The sequence below is a fragment of the Talpa europaea genome (genome assembly GCF_964194135.1).
Source record: "Talpa europaea genome assembly, chromosome: 8".
Taxonomy (NCBI): domain Eukaryota; kingdom Metazoa; phylum Chordata; class Mammalia; order Eulipotyphla; family Talpidae; genus Talpa; species Talpa europaea.
Window position 1 is genome coordinate 19,834,236 of NC_140075.1, and position 15,794 is coordinate 19,850,029.

At 51.1% G+C, this 15,794-nt stretch overlaps 1 protein-coding gene across 1 annotated transcript in view; it reads left to right on the forward strand.

Annotated features, from left to right (window-relative positions):
• Positions 1-15,794, forward strand: part of LOC311175200 (centromere-associated protein E-like) — a gene marked incomplete at both ends in the record, with an annotated part of 138,012 nt that overhangs the window by 119,723 nt on the left and 2,495 nt on the right.

A 15,794-nucleotide genomic window follows, 5' to 3' on the forward strand; every position in this document is an offset into this window, starting at 1 on the left:
AGAAGGAGACCTGGAGGAGGCACATGGAGCCCAGAGACACGGGGAGACACTGCGCCTGCCTTTTGGTCGTGGACTGGGGGACACAGATGCGGGTGAGACCTGTGGGGAGGGGACAATGTCGGTTTTTGTCTTGATTTTGCTCTTTTCCTCCCAGACTACTCTGGTTGTTCCTGATGCTTCTCTGTGGGTCTCCGCTGGAAGGTGCTTTAGACTTAGGACAGGCATTGGGGCCTTGCTCTGGGCCAATCCTCCTTATTAGATGGACTTTCACCCACGGGGCAATGGGTGACTTTGGGTGCTGGATTTTGAAACTGTGTTGTCTTTTCTGTGTGTGTGTGTGTGTGTGTGTTACATATATATTTCACGCAATAACAATGCAAGAGTTTAAAAGCAAATAATTTATAAACATAATTACCACATTAAGCAATAAAATGCAGAAACTAATAATTGCAAAAAGTCTTAAATTTAGCATTCACTTATTGTGCTAAACAAAATAGGTCAGAAGGAAAATTATAAATATCAGATGGTTGCATTTACACGTCAAATATAGAGAATCTGAACAAAATGTCAAGAAAGAGACAAAACTGTAAGTCATGTGCCATGAAGGGAAAATCTCCCCTCCAGCCTCCTGAACACACCACTCTCACCAAAGCACAGATCAACAAGCCAAAAGCTAAACAAGAACACAATAACCCTAAGTAAAGCTCTAGAACACACGGGCCTGACGGACAACATCTGTAAGACACTGCACCTCCAAAACTGAATACACACTTTTCAAACTGCACACAGATCATCCTCCAGGATCAGTCACGTACTGGGTTACAAGACAAACAGCAACAAGCACATGAAGACTGAAATCACACCAGGATGTTCTCCGACCATAAAGGCATCAAATTAGAAGTCAACTATGCAATGAGCATGGAACCCCACTCTACAAAGAACGGAACAACATGCAACTGAGCGACCACTGCATTTATGATGACATCAAAGAAAAAATTAAAAAGGACCTTGAGGGCCTCCCGGGCGGCGCAGCAGTTGAGCACTGGGTTGCGAAGCTGCCCGCAGCCTCTGCAGTTCCGGTTCGATCCGTGGCTGACCGCGAGGGTCCCACACGTCACGCAGACCTCTCCTGCCGCCCGCTGCTCCCCTCAGCAGTTTACTTCGGTCCTTCTGCCTGCTCTGCTCCCCGCTCTGGCTCTGGTGAATTCTCTCACCCTCCCGCACTTCTGACTGTACCCAGTGCTTGTATAAACAAAACAAACAAACAAACAAATAAATAAAACATGCCTCAAAAAAAAAAAAAAGAATAACAGGACTGAATACAAAATAATCTGTGCAAATCGTGCAATAGTGGAGTTAAGTATATAATACTGGTCAATTTTTTTTTTTAAGATTTATCTATTTATATAAGCACTGGGTACAGTCAGAAGCACGTGAGGGTGAGAGAATTCACCAGAGCCAGAGCGGGGAGCAGAACAGGCAGACCGATGAAATACACTGCTCAGGGGCACAGGGGGCGGCAGGAGAGGTCTGCGCGCCATGTGGGACCCTCACCCAGGTACCAGGGATTGAACTGGTGCTGCAGAGGCTGTGGGCAGCTTTGCGGCCCAGCACTTAACCACTGTGCCACCGGGGAGGCCCTTGGTCAAGTATTTTCAAACAGATGAATACATGTACTATTTTATAGTTGATTCATGCTATTGGAAATAATTAATTCACCTCTTTTTTTTAGGATTTATTTATGTATGCATACAAGAACTGGGGTGTAGGACAGAGTAGCAGGGGGTAGAGGATTCACCAAGGCAGAGTGAGGAGCAGGACAGGGGGATCCACTAAAACACACTACTGAGGGGAGCAGCAGGCAAGACAGGTGAGGTCTGCTGCGCCATGTGGGCAGCTCCCTGGCTGGCCTGGGATCCAACTAGAGCTGCAGAGGCTGCTGGGTAGCTTCACAGTGCTGTGCTTCACCTGCTGCGCCACCAGGGAGGACCTACAGGTTTCTACTTAAGAACGCTCCTACCCTAACGTGAATAGGAACATGGTGTGGATTTCTGAGTGTGAAACACTCACAACCATACCAACAGTGGAAACCCTCCTTAGAGGTGTCAGCAATAACTGCCACTGCTTTTTCCATCATCCTCATCCCATCATTGTGACAACCAAGTGTCAACCGGATGAATTAATTTTCTGGGACAAATATCGATGGAATCAGGATCGCAAAGCTATTGCGCAGAAAATGAACACAAATGAGTAAAATGCTACTGAAGAATTAGGGTTTGGGGACAGGCCCAGAGTTTGAGGACCCCGGGTGGGGTCTATTTCTTGGTCATGTCTTAAGAGAGAACATGATTCAATGTGGAGAACAGAGTTACAGAAAACAAGACCCTTCCTGAGAGCCAGGGGAACAGGAAAGCTCTCTGCGCACAGGGTCCTGCCGGGCAGCCTCCTGGGGATGAGACGTGGGTGATGACATGGGGAGAGTGGACAAGGGTTGGGGTCTGGTCCTTGGGTGTCTCTGTGCCGTGTCTCTTGCTGAGTGGCTGGGATTTCGGGGGTTCTGCTGGGCTAACTAGGTCCACTGAGTTTGTGGGGCTCTCCTGGGCTACCCAGGCCCACTGAGGGTGCCCACATGACCTGGCTGACCTTCCTGAAAGCAGACTTTCATTTCTCTAGAACTGTGTTACTGTGTTGGTGACTGAGCTCTCTAGTCATACTATTAAATGACCGAGGGTTTGGGGGGCGAGGGCAGTGGGGTTGGAGGGCCGGTAAGGGCTCCTTCCTGGTTCCAGCCCAGTGTACCTCAATCAGGCTGACAAGTGGACTTAGGGACTGGGGCACCCTGTTCGTAACTGACTGTCTGTGACCAATTCCTTGCTTCCTTCCTCCCTATCCCCAAATAGCATTAGGCAGCTCAGTGTGATTTTTTTTAAAGATTTATTTATGCATAGAAGAGCTGGCGTACAGGCCAGATGCGCGGGGGGTGGGGGTGGGTGGGTGGGGTGTGTGTGCGAGGACTCACCAGAGACAGAGTGGGGAACAGGACAGGCAGACGGACTGAAATACACTGCTGAGGGGAGCAGCGAGACAGGAGAGGTCTGCTGTACCATGTGGGTTTCTCCCTGGCTGGTCTGGGGCTTGAACTTGTGCTGCAGAGGATGTGGATTGCTTCATCGTGTGGTGATTTACCCTTTGTGGCACCAGGGAGGCCTAGGTTGGCGTGATATTTATTTATTTATTTTAAAATATTTATGCATACAAGAACTGGGGTACAGGCCAGGGAGGTGAGAGGACTCACCAGAGACAGAGTGGGGAACAGAACAGGCAGACTGACTGAAATACACTGCTGAGGGGAACAGCAAGCGAGTCAGGAGAGGTCTGCTGCACCATGTGGGTTGCTCCCTGGCCAGCTAGGGATCGAACCAGTGCTGCAGTGGCTGCCGATTGCTTCATAGGTTGCATCTTTACCCCTTGCACCACTAGGGAGTCCCTAAACCTTTCCATTTTGAACTAGGTTTTGTTTAAAAAAAATTTAGATCTCAATCTCAATTTTCTTTTTAAGTTTTTTTTTTTTATAGAGGCATGTTTTATTTGTTTGTTTGTTTTGTTTTTTGTTTATACATGCACTGGGTACAGTCAGAAGCGCGGGAGGGTGAGAGAATTCACCAGAGCCAGAGCGGGGAGCAGAGCAGACAGAAGGACCGAAGTACACTGCTGAGGGGAGCAGCGGGCGGCAGGAGAGGTCTGCGCGCCATGTGGGACCCTCCTCTGGTGGCCGGGAGCAGCCAGGGATCGAACCGGCGCCGCAGAGGCCGGGGGCAGCTTCGCAACCCAGCGCTCTACCGCTGCGCCACCGGGGAGGCCCTCAATTTTTTTTTTTAATTAGAATTTATCTAGGCTCCATTTATAATAATTTTTAAAAGATTTATTTATTTATTATTTATTTATTTATTTATACAAGCACTGGGCACAGTCAGAAGTGCGGGAGGGTGAGTAAATTCACCAGAGCCAGAGCGGGGAGCAGAGCAGGCAGAAGGACCGAAGCACACTGCTGGGGGTAGCAGCGGGCGGAAGGAAAGGTCTTCGCGCCATGCGGGACCCTCCTCCGGTGGCCGGGGAGCAGCCAGAGATCGAACCAGCACTGCCGGGGAGCAGCCGGGGATCGAACCAGCACTGCAAAGGCCGCGGGCAGCTTCGCAACCCAGCGCACAACCACTGCGCCACTGGGGAGGCCCTCCTTTTCTAATAATTTTAACACAGCAACCCTCCGGAGACAAAAGACACAAAGGCGAAGACACAGACACAGAGATCTCTTTCAGTTAGAATGTGGGCCACTGGCACTAATTTTTAGAGATAGTCATTTTACCAATATCACCGACAGCAATTAGTAATTTGCTTTTAAATATTCCTTTTGAACTAACTCCTTCAGAAACGAAAACATTTTTCAAGTTATATTTGTAAGAAGGCCCCTTATGTTCTAAAGAAAGTGGGGCAGAAAATTCCCTATCCCTTTCTATGGCCACCTTTTTCCTAAAAGGTGGACAGTTCACCAAAACTATATCCCTTTTCAAGACAAAGACAGACTAATTCCTAAAACAACTTTCGTTTTTCAAGTGAATTGACATAGCCATTTAAGTTTTTTGTTTGTTTGTTTGTTTTTGGTCATCAAGGAGGTTTCTAATAGGAGAGGGAAACTGAAGTCCGTCCATGTTCTAATAAGTGTCCCATTTCAATCATTGAAAAACCTCTAGAGCCCAAGATTGGAAGCATCTGAAAGACAAGCATAGAAAATTCAAATGGCTTTGCAAAGTCCTGGTTTGTTTGACCTCCCAGAGGAGGTCTGGTCCTAGGAAAGATAAACGACACCTCTCCCTGGGGCGTGAGCAGGACAGGAGAGGAGACCGATGAAGATCTTACTTTGCAGTTTGTTTGTTCTTAGACTCTTACCAGAAATTTGACAAGGAATATCGTTTACAGAAACCTACTATGTAGTTTTTGATGACTAAATTGATTATTTTATATAAGAAACTTAGATTTTTTATGAAACCTGTCATGTTTCATGGCCAATAAGAAGTTTAGACATTTTCCAACCGACTGGCAAGCGTCCTTTACAGCTGACTAGAAAGTCCAAAGTCATTTTGACAAAACCAGCTGAGCCTGATCCCAGAAGTCCCGAGTGTGGTCCAAAGAGGCCAGCCAGGTCGGAGGAAGACAAGGCCTCCTTCAAGTGGAGAGCACTCTCTTCAGCTGACTGGACACCCCATCGTCACAGTTACTGGGAGACACCGAATCAGCTGTCTGACTAAACACATCAGAATAGGAAAAATACCGAATTTTTAAATACCCAAGACCCGACTGCAGATACTTGCTTGCATTCCTCACACAGGCACAGCATTCAGATTTGCAGAGCTCTTTGCACACAGTGAGGACCAAGGAAGGTAAGGAGACGCCCCCGTCCAGCCAGGCCCACTGCTCTCAGGGGGACAACCCAGCCCTTCCAGCCACCTGCCAGCGTCCACCGAGTCAGGGGTGTCCTAGTTTGCCTAGAGCCAACGTGCCTGAACAGGCCCTGGATGTCAGGGGGAGACCATCGAAGAGGATGGTCACAAGGAACGCCTGCCTGAGCCAGCCAGTGCGGGAAAGGAGAGCTGCCTGCCTGGCTCTAGGGTCAGGGAAGCATCAGTCTGTGCCCCACTGTCAGCTGCTCCCAGGCTGCTGCAGGGAAACAGTGGCAGGAGCTGCTTCCTAGACACGGGTTGGCAGCTACAGGTCCCCGCTTCAGTGAACACCCAAGGGACTTTCAAGTGAAACAAATATGGCACCTCTCACCATTTTCACCACATCCCCGACTTCCAAAAACGAACAGGAAACTCCAACTACCCAAGGAAAATACCCAGTGTTTCCCAATTCCCACTCTCTCAGGCCTGACAAACCAATGGCACCCCAAACTGGGGGAGGCTCACAGACTCCCAAACTGAGGGGAACTTGACTGCCTCCCTGAGGGGGACTGATTCCTCCCAAATGTGTGCAGCTGAGGGGCTTGGGGGGCGTGCACCCCGGGGAGCTGGCACCAAAGGCCAGGGGACCGCAGTTTTCCACCTGGGTTCCATCTCCTCCAAGGCCAATCCAGGGGGCAGAGAAGAGCTGGGCCTCTCCTGAGGAGAACTTGGCATGTTTCCTGAGGAGAAACCCCACAGCTGCTGGGGTTCTCCCTCCCCCTGGAGAGAGGGCACTCCCTCTGAGCAGCGGGACCAGGACGCCACCTGTGATGCCAGGGCGACAGGCCTGGAGCATCACCTCGATGGTGGGCAGCTGCTCCATCCCGGGGAAGTCAGAGTTGGGCCTGGCAGAGCCCAAGTGGCATCCAGCTCCTGGCTGTGGCCTGCCCCATGGGTACTGAACGCCGGCCTCAGTTTCCCTCAGCCGATGAAAGGAAACCGATTTTGGGGAAAAGGAGAGTGGTTGAATTTGTGGACACACTAGGAGGGCAGCAGACTCATGGCTAACAGACCCCTGACCCGTGCTTGGGCAGAGGGCAGGGGTCTTGATGCAAAGGGGAAGCTGAGGAGGGTCTGCAAAGGCGAGGAAAAGGGGTGGGCGCGAGATGGGGGAATCCAGGCTGCTTTTCCCAGCTCCTGGAATGGGAGATACCAAGCTCTGAAAGGAGGGGGAACTTCCAGAGATGGGGGAGACCACCTGGCTCGTTCCTCCCCCAGAGGGACAGGCCCCTGGTCCCTGCATCCGAGGCATCGTGGCAGCTCCCGCCAAAACCTCAGATCCATAATCAAACACTTCTCTTTTTTTAAAGATTTATTTTATTTATTTATACAAGCACTGGGCACAGTAAGAAGTGGGGGAGGGTGAGAGAATTCACCAGAGCCAGAGCAGGGAACAGAGCAGGCAGAATGACGAAGTACACTGCTGAGGGGAGCAGCGGACACGGCAGGAGAGGTCTGTGCACCATATGGGACCCTCTCCAGGATTGCCGGGGATTGAACCGGCGCTGCAGAGGCTGCGTGCAGCTTGGCAACCCAGCGCTCAACCGCTTGCGTGCCACGTCTCCTCCTTGGTATTCTTAGATTTCTTTCTTTATGCATACAAGAACTGGAGTACAGGCCAGAGGCGCGGGGTGCGAGAGGAGTCACCCTAGGAAGAGGGGGGCAGAACTGGCGGATGGACTGAAATCCAGGGCTGCGGGGCGCCGCGGGGAGACCAGGGAGGTCTGCTGCGCCCGGGGGCTGCTCACCGACGGCGGGGGATGGGGCTCGTCCTGCGGGGACTGGCCAGGGCTGGAGAGCGCCGTCTGGAACCCCCCGCCCCCTGACAGGCCCACGAAGGTGACCTGACACGTCCGCGGTTCTCACGGGGAAGCCGGGCACAAGCCCAGGGGGAGGAGAGAAGGCGCCGCCGGCGGAACCGCGCTGGAGGGAGGGCGCTCAGGCCGCGTCCTCCCGCCCCAGGGGCACTGCAGGGCTCCCGACCCCCAGCTCCCGCCCGTCCCGGGGCGCCCCCTGCCGGGGCTCCTCTCCCGCCCACCCTCCGCACGGGCCCGCCCGCCGCGCCAGGCCCCGCCCGGGCTGCGCCCAGGGCACGCCGCGGCGGGCTCCACCGAGCAGGGGCGCAGCGCCCCGCCGGGCTCCCCGGAGCTCCAGCTGCGGCCTCGCCGGGACTCGCCGAGCACCCCTGGCCCGCCCTCGCCCCTGTCCCCCTCTTTTACTCCAGGGCTACAAGCCCTGGCCCCGGAGAGGACCGGGTGAGCAGAGCGAGGGGCCGCCCCACAAGCGCGGGCTCCTACCGGGGAGGGCGCGGGCCCGAGACAGGGTCAGGGCCCCGGGAGGGGGACGGACCCGCCCACCGCTGCGACGGAAACCAAGGGGGCGCAGCAGAGGCCGTGCACCCTGGGCGCCAGGGGTCCACCCAGAGACGCCGTCGCGGCGTGCCAGGGAGGCCCGGACTGGAAGACAGTACCTGCCGGGGCAGCGAGCCCCCCGAAGATGCCGCGGGCGAGCAGCCCCAGGGGCTCCCCGGGAGGAGACCCCCCCCTCCAGCCACAGGCAGAGGGGGGGCCCTGCCCACTGCAGGACGGCAAATCACCCCCCGAAACCCCGCCCTGCGCGCCGCGGAAACCGGCCTCCCTTATGGGGAAGAGGCCGCACCTGCCTGAGCACAGCTGAGAGGCCTCGGGGTGCAGCCCCAGGTGCAGCCCCAGCCGCTGCCAGAAGCCCCGCCCACCCTGCCTGGCAGACAGCGCCGGAAACATTGACGGCGCCAGAAGCGTTGGTAGGGGGCGCCAGATCCCGCCAGGGCGAGGTCCAGCCCATGGGGACCCTCTACCACCTGGGCCTGCTACACCCTGGGCCCTCTACCCCCTGGCCCCTCTATCCCCTGGGCCCTCTACCCCCTGGGCCCGCTTCCCCCTGGCCCCCCTACCCCCTGGGCCAGCTACCCCCTGGGCCCGCTTCCCCCTGGCCCCCCTACCCCCTGGGCCAGCTACCCCCTGGCCCTCTAACCCCTTGGCCCTCTACCCCCTCGCCCCCCTACCCCCTGGGCCAGCTACCCCCTGGGCCCTCTAACCCCTGGGCCCGCTACCCCCTGGGCCCTCTAACCCCTGGGCCCGCTACACCCTGGACCCTCTACCCCTGGGCCCGCTAACCCCTGGGCCCTCTACCCCCTGGGCCCGCTACCCCCTGGACCCTCTACCCCCTGGGCCTTCTACTCCCTGGCCCCTCTACCCCCTGGGCCCTCTACCCCCTGGGCCCTCTACCCCCTGGACCCTCTATCCCCTGGACCCTCTACCCCCTGGACCCTCTACCGCCTGGGTCCTCTACCCTCTACTTGGGCGTGCTCAGGGTCAGGCCTAGGTGTCCAGCCCCCATAGCCCGGCCCTGCGCTCTGGGGCTCACCGCAGAGAGGGCATCTGGCTTCATCGCATACTCACCCGCATGGCTGGTTAGATGGTGATCTTTTGCACATATTGAGCAATTATTTTTGCATCACTTTCCAGCTGTTGGAGACACATGCCTCAGGCGGATGGGTTGATTAAGGTGCTCTGACCTAGGCCCTGGGGGTGTGTGGGGCCCTTGGCCTCATGGATTCATGCACAGTCACTTTAGCAGCCTCTACCCTCAAAGTCCAGCTGAAGCCCCGCTTCTGTGTCATTTCTTCAAAATTTCCCTTCTACGAAGAATGTGCTTTCCCTGCTACACATGCGACTTGACTCAGAAACTGTATGGTTTCATGTTACATTTTCTCTTATTTATGGAGAGACCTGGGTTTGCATCCAGAATCCACCACTCACCTATGCCCTGAGCAAGGTGCTTTACCTCTTTCCCTATCAAAAAACTGCCACGGGAAGTGCTGTTACAGGAGGTACTACTTGTGAATGTCAACATACTGCATGATTTTTATTATTCATTCGACAAACATTTGTCAACTCCTTTTTTAAAATTGAAAATGAAGGGCATATATGCTTGTGTTAATAGCTGTGGCAACACAGTAGAAGAAAACCTGGTCTCTGTTCCCTGGATTTAATAATTGAGCTGGCAGCCAGATACACGCATGGGACAGGGCCAGTGTGTGGTCAAGTGCAGAGGAGTCCTGTCTGCACCAGAGATGCCAGGGGGTCAGTGCTCCGTGCGTGTGGGAGGAGTCAAACACCGAACACCAGCACCTGCTTTGTTCCGGGATGTCCCCAGTGCCTGGAGCTGAGCCCGTGGGTGCTCAATAAGTAAGAGAGAATAAATGAATGATGTGGAGAGACCTATGTATCCCATTTTACAGGTGAGGAAACTGAGTCCAGGAGGGAATAGGAACCCACCCTTTCCCATTCCCCCCGAGGTCTCAGGGAATCAGGGGACAGGAGGCTGAGAGCCTCCGGGCCATCTTGGGAGAGTCTCCCCTCTGCTGCAGGCAATGGCGGGAATGAGGAGCCACATGCGCTCTAGAATCGCAGCCCATGCATCCATCAGCTTGCGTGAGCATCAGCAAAGATTAGCCTGATTTCCTTTACTCTGTGAGAGGAGCTGCCCAACAGTAGGGAACATAAAGATGGTGCCTGGGAAATGCTTGGGCTTGAAAGCAGTGGAAAGGCGCTCTCTTCCCTGCTCCCCGCGCACACCCCCCCCAGGCCCAGCACTCTGTGTGTTCTCAGTGGCATTTCTCTACATAAATCTTCTTGAGTGTTTTCGGTTGGTAGCTTTGTGTTCTGTCTCTATCTACCAGAAAATAGATACCAGGAGGAGAGCTAGCTTTGAAAAATGACAGACATCAGGGTCCAACCCCCAAGAACTTCTGATTCCCGTGGTCTAGGGTAGGTCATCCGAGGACAGCGGCTTCGGGAGAGCCCGAGATCCACACAGCAAGGAATGGCTGGGAGGCCAGTGCTGGAGGCCCATGGCGCGGGCTCAGGGCCAGGGCTTACCCGGCAGACCCGCCCCGTGGCAGCTGTGGCCAGGCCTATGCTTCCTCGCCCATGGCTGCCATCGCTGGGGGGCTGATGCCACAGGTGGACTGAGCCAGCACCGAGGGCCTGGGGCGCTGAGGACTCAGCCACTTCACCCGTTGCTCTCACAAGAAGCCACACAGGTGGGATGTGATCGGGGGCCCCAGAGGAGGACTGAATCTGGGGGGGGAGACCCGAGTGGGGGGATGGCATTCCAGAAGACACATGAAGCATGTATATGAGTTTCTGAGGTGGCAAAGGTGGGGGGCAGGTGTGAGAGCGGGAGGGGTGAGCGTGAGCGGCTAAGGTGCCACTCTGTGTGCTGGAAGGAGCCAGGGGGCAGGCACCGGCCAGGCCGTGTCTCCGTCCTGTGTGCACCGCAAAGGGCTGGCAGGGCGGCGCCGAGGTGCTGATCATGGAGAGGCGCGGCAGGTGTACGCTGGAGGAGGCCCACGCTGGTGCGTGGGGGGGGGGAAGGGGAAGCCCGCTGGGAGGTGCCAGGTGAGAAACGACGAAGGCTCACGCTGGTTGGTGCGGCCAAGAGGGACAAAGGCCGTCGTCCCCCATCCAGCCTGGGGGGGCTGCTGAGCCAGAGTGCTGCCTTCCCCTCAGCCACACTGGGGGACAGTCCCCCTGCCCAGCGTGCCCCTGGCCTCCGTAAGCGACACTTGACGGCCCTCCACCCTCCACATCAGAGCTCGCCCCGTGTCAGCCACAGGCTTTTCTCCCCACGTTGTGCCCCGTGATGGCTGCATTCCCAGCGCAGCTGCGGGGAGTGTGCGTGTCCCTGGAGCTTTCATGGCGAGAGCAGGTAGAAGGATCACACTGGATCACATCCTAGGGCTGAATGCAGAGTCTCCTACAAATGTCTTCATTCCTTCCTCAGTTTCTCTTTAGGTTCTAGACCTTTATTTTCTCTTTCTGTAAGGATGGCCTCTAAAATCTTCTCACTCTGAGCGACTGATACATTCTTCCTGTGTCTTCTGGAATGCTTCCTCCAGCTCCGGTCTCCCCCGACAGAGTCAGCCCTCCTCTGTGCCCCCCCGCCCCCGCCCCAAACACATCACACCCGCATGGCTTCTCATGAAAGCAATGAGTTGAGTTGCTGAGTCCTCATCACACCAGGCCCTCTGTGTTGGCTCAGGGCACCTGCACCCTGTGGCATCAGCCCGTGGCTATGGCAGCTGTGACGAGGAAGCAGAGGCCTGGTGCACAGCTACCAAGCGGCGGATCTGCAGGTGCACAACTTGTTCAATCAAAAACCTGACGGTCCCCTGACCCCTCCGGGGTGCAGGGCAGGGAACATCTTGTTATGCTTAGACCTGGGTCACATAAAATCATTTCCTAAAACACACAAAAGGCAAGGGAACAGCAATCACAAAACCAAAGGCAATTCATGGTGGGACCAGGGGACCAGGGCCGCTCAGTGCCCCCCTCCCAGCTGGCCTGCCACTGCCACTGGCAGCCCTTCATGGGCCGGGTAGATGTGTCACAAGGGTGTCCCTAGGCAGGAGAACTTACATGTATTTCTGGGAATTGATTTTTTAAGCTGACTTTTAGAACTTGCAGGTTCTGAGAATGGATCACATGCATTTATAAAAACAAAAAAAGGTAACTCACCCAGTTGAGGTGAAGCCCAGTCCAAAGAGCAGTTTGCATTTTTTCCTAAACATTGTCAGCTTTGTGTTTTATGAGGCAGAATATCTGGATGCCTGGGGCCCCCATGGTGGTGCAAGGGGTTAAGACACAACCTATCTGCAGCCACTGCAGCACGAGTTCGATCCCCAGCCAGGGAGCAACCCACATGGCACAGCAGACCTCTCCTGCCTAGCCCGCTGCTCCCTCAGCAGTGTAATTCAGTCCGTCTGCCTGCTCTGTTCCCTACTCTGTCTCTGGTGAGTCCTCTCAACCCCCACACCTCTGGCCTGTACCCCAGCTCTTGTATGCATAAATGATAAATAAATCTTTTTTAAAAAAAGAATCTGGATGCCTGTGTGTCACCTCACTCTTCCACACCACACCCACTGCAGTGGCCCCAGAAGCAACTCTGGAGGCCAAGTCAGAGCTCATTCCACTAAAATGTACCCATTTGGGGGCTCCCCAAATATCATTAGGGGCATTGGTTCCCTCTGACTGTTGTAGCAAATGACCACAAAGTGTCTTTGTTTTTTACTTGCAATCTGCCATCTCATCGAGCTACCTGCAGCTTCACCTTTCCTTTCTCCAAGTCCATGTGTTAACTCGACTTTTCTGCACCTTTTGATTTTTTAAAATATTAATCAAGATAAACTCTATAAAAATGTTCTTTCGTAATTTTCTCTTCTAACTGCTACTCATTCCTCTCTGCCCTCATCTAATAAAGAAGCAACATTCTCCCCTTTTTTGTAATGTCTTTGAAGAATTTGTGCATTTTATGTATTCAGTTCATAAATTTTGTTTCATTTTTGACTTTTTTTCTTCACCCATGTACCTTTTTTTTTTCTTTATTCAAAAGAAGGTTACATTAAAAAAAATCATTTCTGGGGTAGCACCTGGCCTACAACAATGAACAGTTTATGGGAAATAATCATTAATTGGTGACAATTAATTTAGGAATTTTTGGTTCTCATGAATTCACTCACTCAAACTTGAATTTTCACTGGAGTTTTGTGAGCATTAAAAATGCTTACGGGGGGCCTCCCCTGGTGGCCCAGCGGTTGAGCGCTGGGCTGTGAGGCTGCCCGCAGCCTCTGCAGTGTCGGTTGATCTGTGGCCGCCAGGCGAGGGTTCCACATGGCGCGCAGACCTCTCCTGCCGCCCCTGCTCCCCTCAGCAGTGTACTTCATCAATCTGCCTGTTCTGTTCTCCCTTCTGGCTCTGGTGAATTCTCTCACCCTCCCATGCTTCCGACTGTACCCAGTGCTTATATAAATAAATAAATAAACAAACAAATAAATAAATAAATAAACAAACAAATAAATAAATAAATAAATAAATCTGTAAAAAAAAGGAATGGAAATGTTTAAAAAAAATGCTTACAAGGAATTATACTTCTAGCTGTGGGGGAGCAAGTTTCCAAAATGACCCTATTGCTACATAAACACCTAGAAAACAGGACAAATCATATAACATTTACTTTTTGTGATAGACATTATAAATATGCCCGCTACTCAAAAGAATGAGAAGATAAGTCACAGACTTGGAAAAAATATTTGCAAAAGGCATATCTAATAAAAATCTGTTCTCCAAAATATACAAAGAACCCTTAAAAATCACCAATACATTCTAGTTAAAAAATGTGTAAAAGACCTAAGCAGACATATCACAAAAGAAGCTACACAGCTGTCAAATAAGCATATGAATAGATGTTCCACATCATATGTCATTAGGGAAATGCAAATTGAAACAACAATGAGATACGACAACTATCAAAATGGCCAAAATCTAACACACTGACACCACCAAATGCTGACGTGAAGGTGGAGCAAAAGGCACTCTCACTTACTGCTGGTAGGAGTGAAAAATGATGCAGTAATTTTGGAAGACAGTCTGGCAATTTTTTTCTTTTTTTTTGAATATGATATTTTATTTATTTTATTTTATATATATTTACATCATTTTTCATTTTTGCACAATGTGTACATTTTCATCTCGATTATAGTCCCCAAACAATTCCCACTAGGCACACTCTCACCACACAACCCAGCAGTCACATTTCTTGGTTTTACCTAAAGGAGTTGAAGACATCCATACAAAAGTTTGCACATGAATATTTACAGCACTTTTATTCATATTTGCCAAAACTTGGAATTAATCAAGAACTTCAGCAGGAGAATGGACAAATAAAATGTAATTATTCAGTGCTAAAAAGAAATGAACTATCAAGTCACAAAAAGGCATGGAGGAAACTTAAATGCATATTAATAAGTTAAAGAAATCAATCTGAAAAGGCTACACACACACACTGTTAGCACCATAGGACATTATGGAAAAGGCAAAACTGTAAAGACAGTAAAGAGATTAGTGATATCAGGGATTAAGGAAGAGGGAAGCAAGGAATAGGTGAAGACTGAGTACTGTTCTATATGACACTATAATGGAAGATACATGCCACCATATGCTAAAATCCATAAAGTGTACAGTACCAAGAGTGAATACCAATGTGAACTATAAACTCTGGGTGATACTGATGTTCATGGATGATAACAAATGAATAGTCCCAAATGTGCATGAATGAGTAAAGAGGATAAATAGGAATTTTGTTTGTTTTCTATTCAATTTACTACAAACCTATAACTGCTCTAAAAATAAAGTTTATTTTAAAGGAAAAAATATGCCCAATACTCAAAGATTTAAAGGAAAACATGAGCACAGGATGGGAAGGGTGGATAATTAAAATAATGAATGAATTGAACTTTTTTTTAACTTTTTTTCATAATCGGATGTAATTGTTTTTATTGAACACTTAACACTTATAAGTTTTTTATAAATGATTTTATTTTATATAATTCTTACATCATTTTTTCATTTTTGCACAATGTATGCATTTTCCATATGATCCAGTAACTCCACTCCTAGGTATTTACCCAAGGGACACAGAAACATTAATTCAAAAGGGCTCCTGCACCCCTAAGTTTATAGCAGCACTATTTACAATAGCTAAGCTATGGAAACAACCCAAATGCCCAAAAATAGATGACTGGATCAAGAATATGTGGTATACAGACACAATGGAATATTACTCAGCAATCAAAAAAGATAAACTCATGTAGTTTGCAGCAACATGGATGGAGTTGGAAGGGATCATGTTAAGTGAAATAAGCTAGAAAGAAAAAGAAAAATACCTGATGGTCTCACTCATAGCAGGAATTTAACTTTTTTTTAAAAGATTTATTTATTTATGCATACAAGAACTGGGGTATAGGCCATAGGTGCAGGGGGTGAGAGGACTCACAAGAGACAGAGTGGGGAACAGAACAGGCAGACTGACTGAAATACATTGCTGAGGGGTATTGGGAGCCACGCTACTCATGTCGTCTGACAAAAGTCTGGGCATGGGGCAGATTTCTGAAAAATCAGGAATCTCGTTAGCTGACTCCAAGATTCTCCTCATTTGTTTATGGCTAGTTTCTACCATTGCTAAAATATGCATTTAAAAGTAAAACTGCAAATGATGTTTGACTGAAATACGCTGCTGAGGGGAGCAGCGGGCAAGACAGGAGAGGTCTGCTGTACCATGTGGGTAGCTCCCTGGCCAGGATTGAACTTGTGCTGCAGTGGCTGCGGATTGCTTCATAGTGCTGTGTCTTAACCCCTTGTGCTACCAAGGAGGCCCTTCAATCTAATTTTATTTTTTTAAGATTTATTTATGCATACA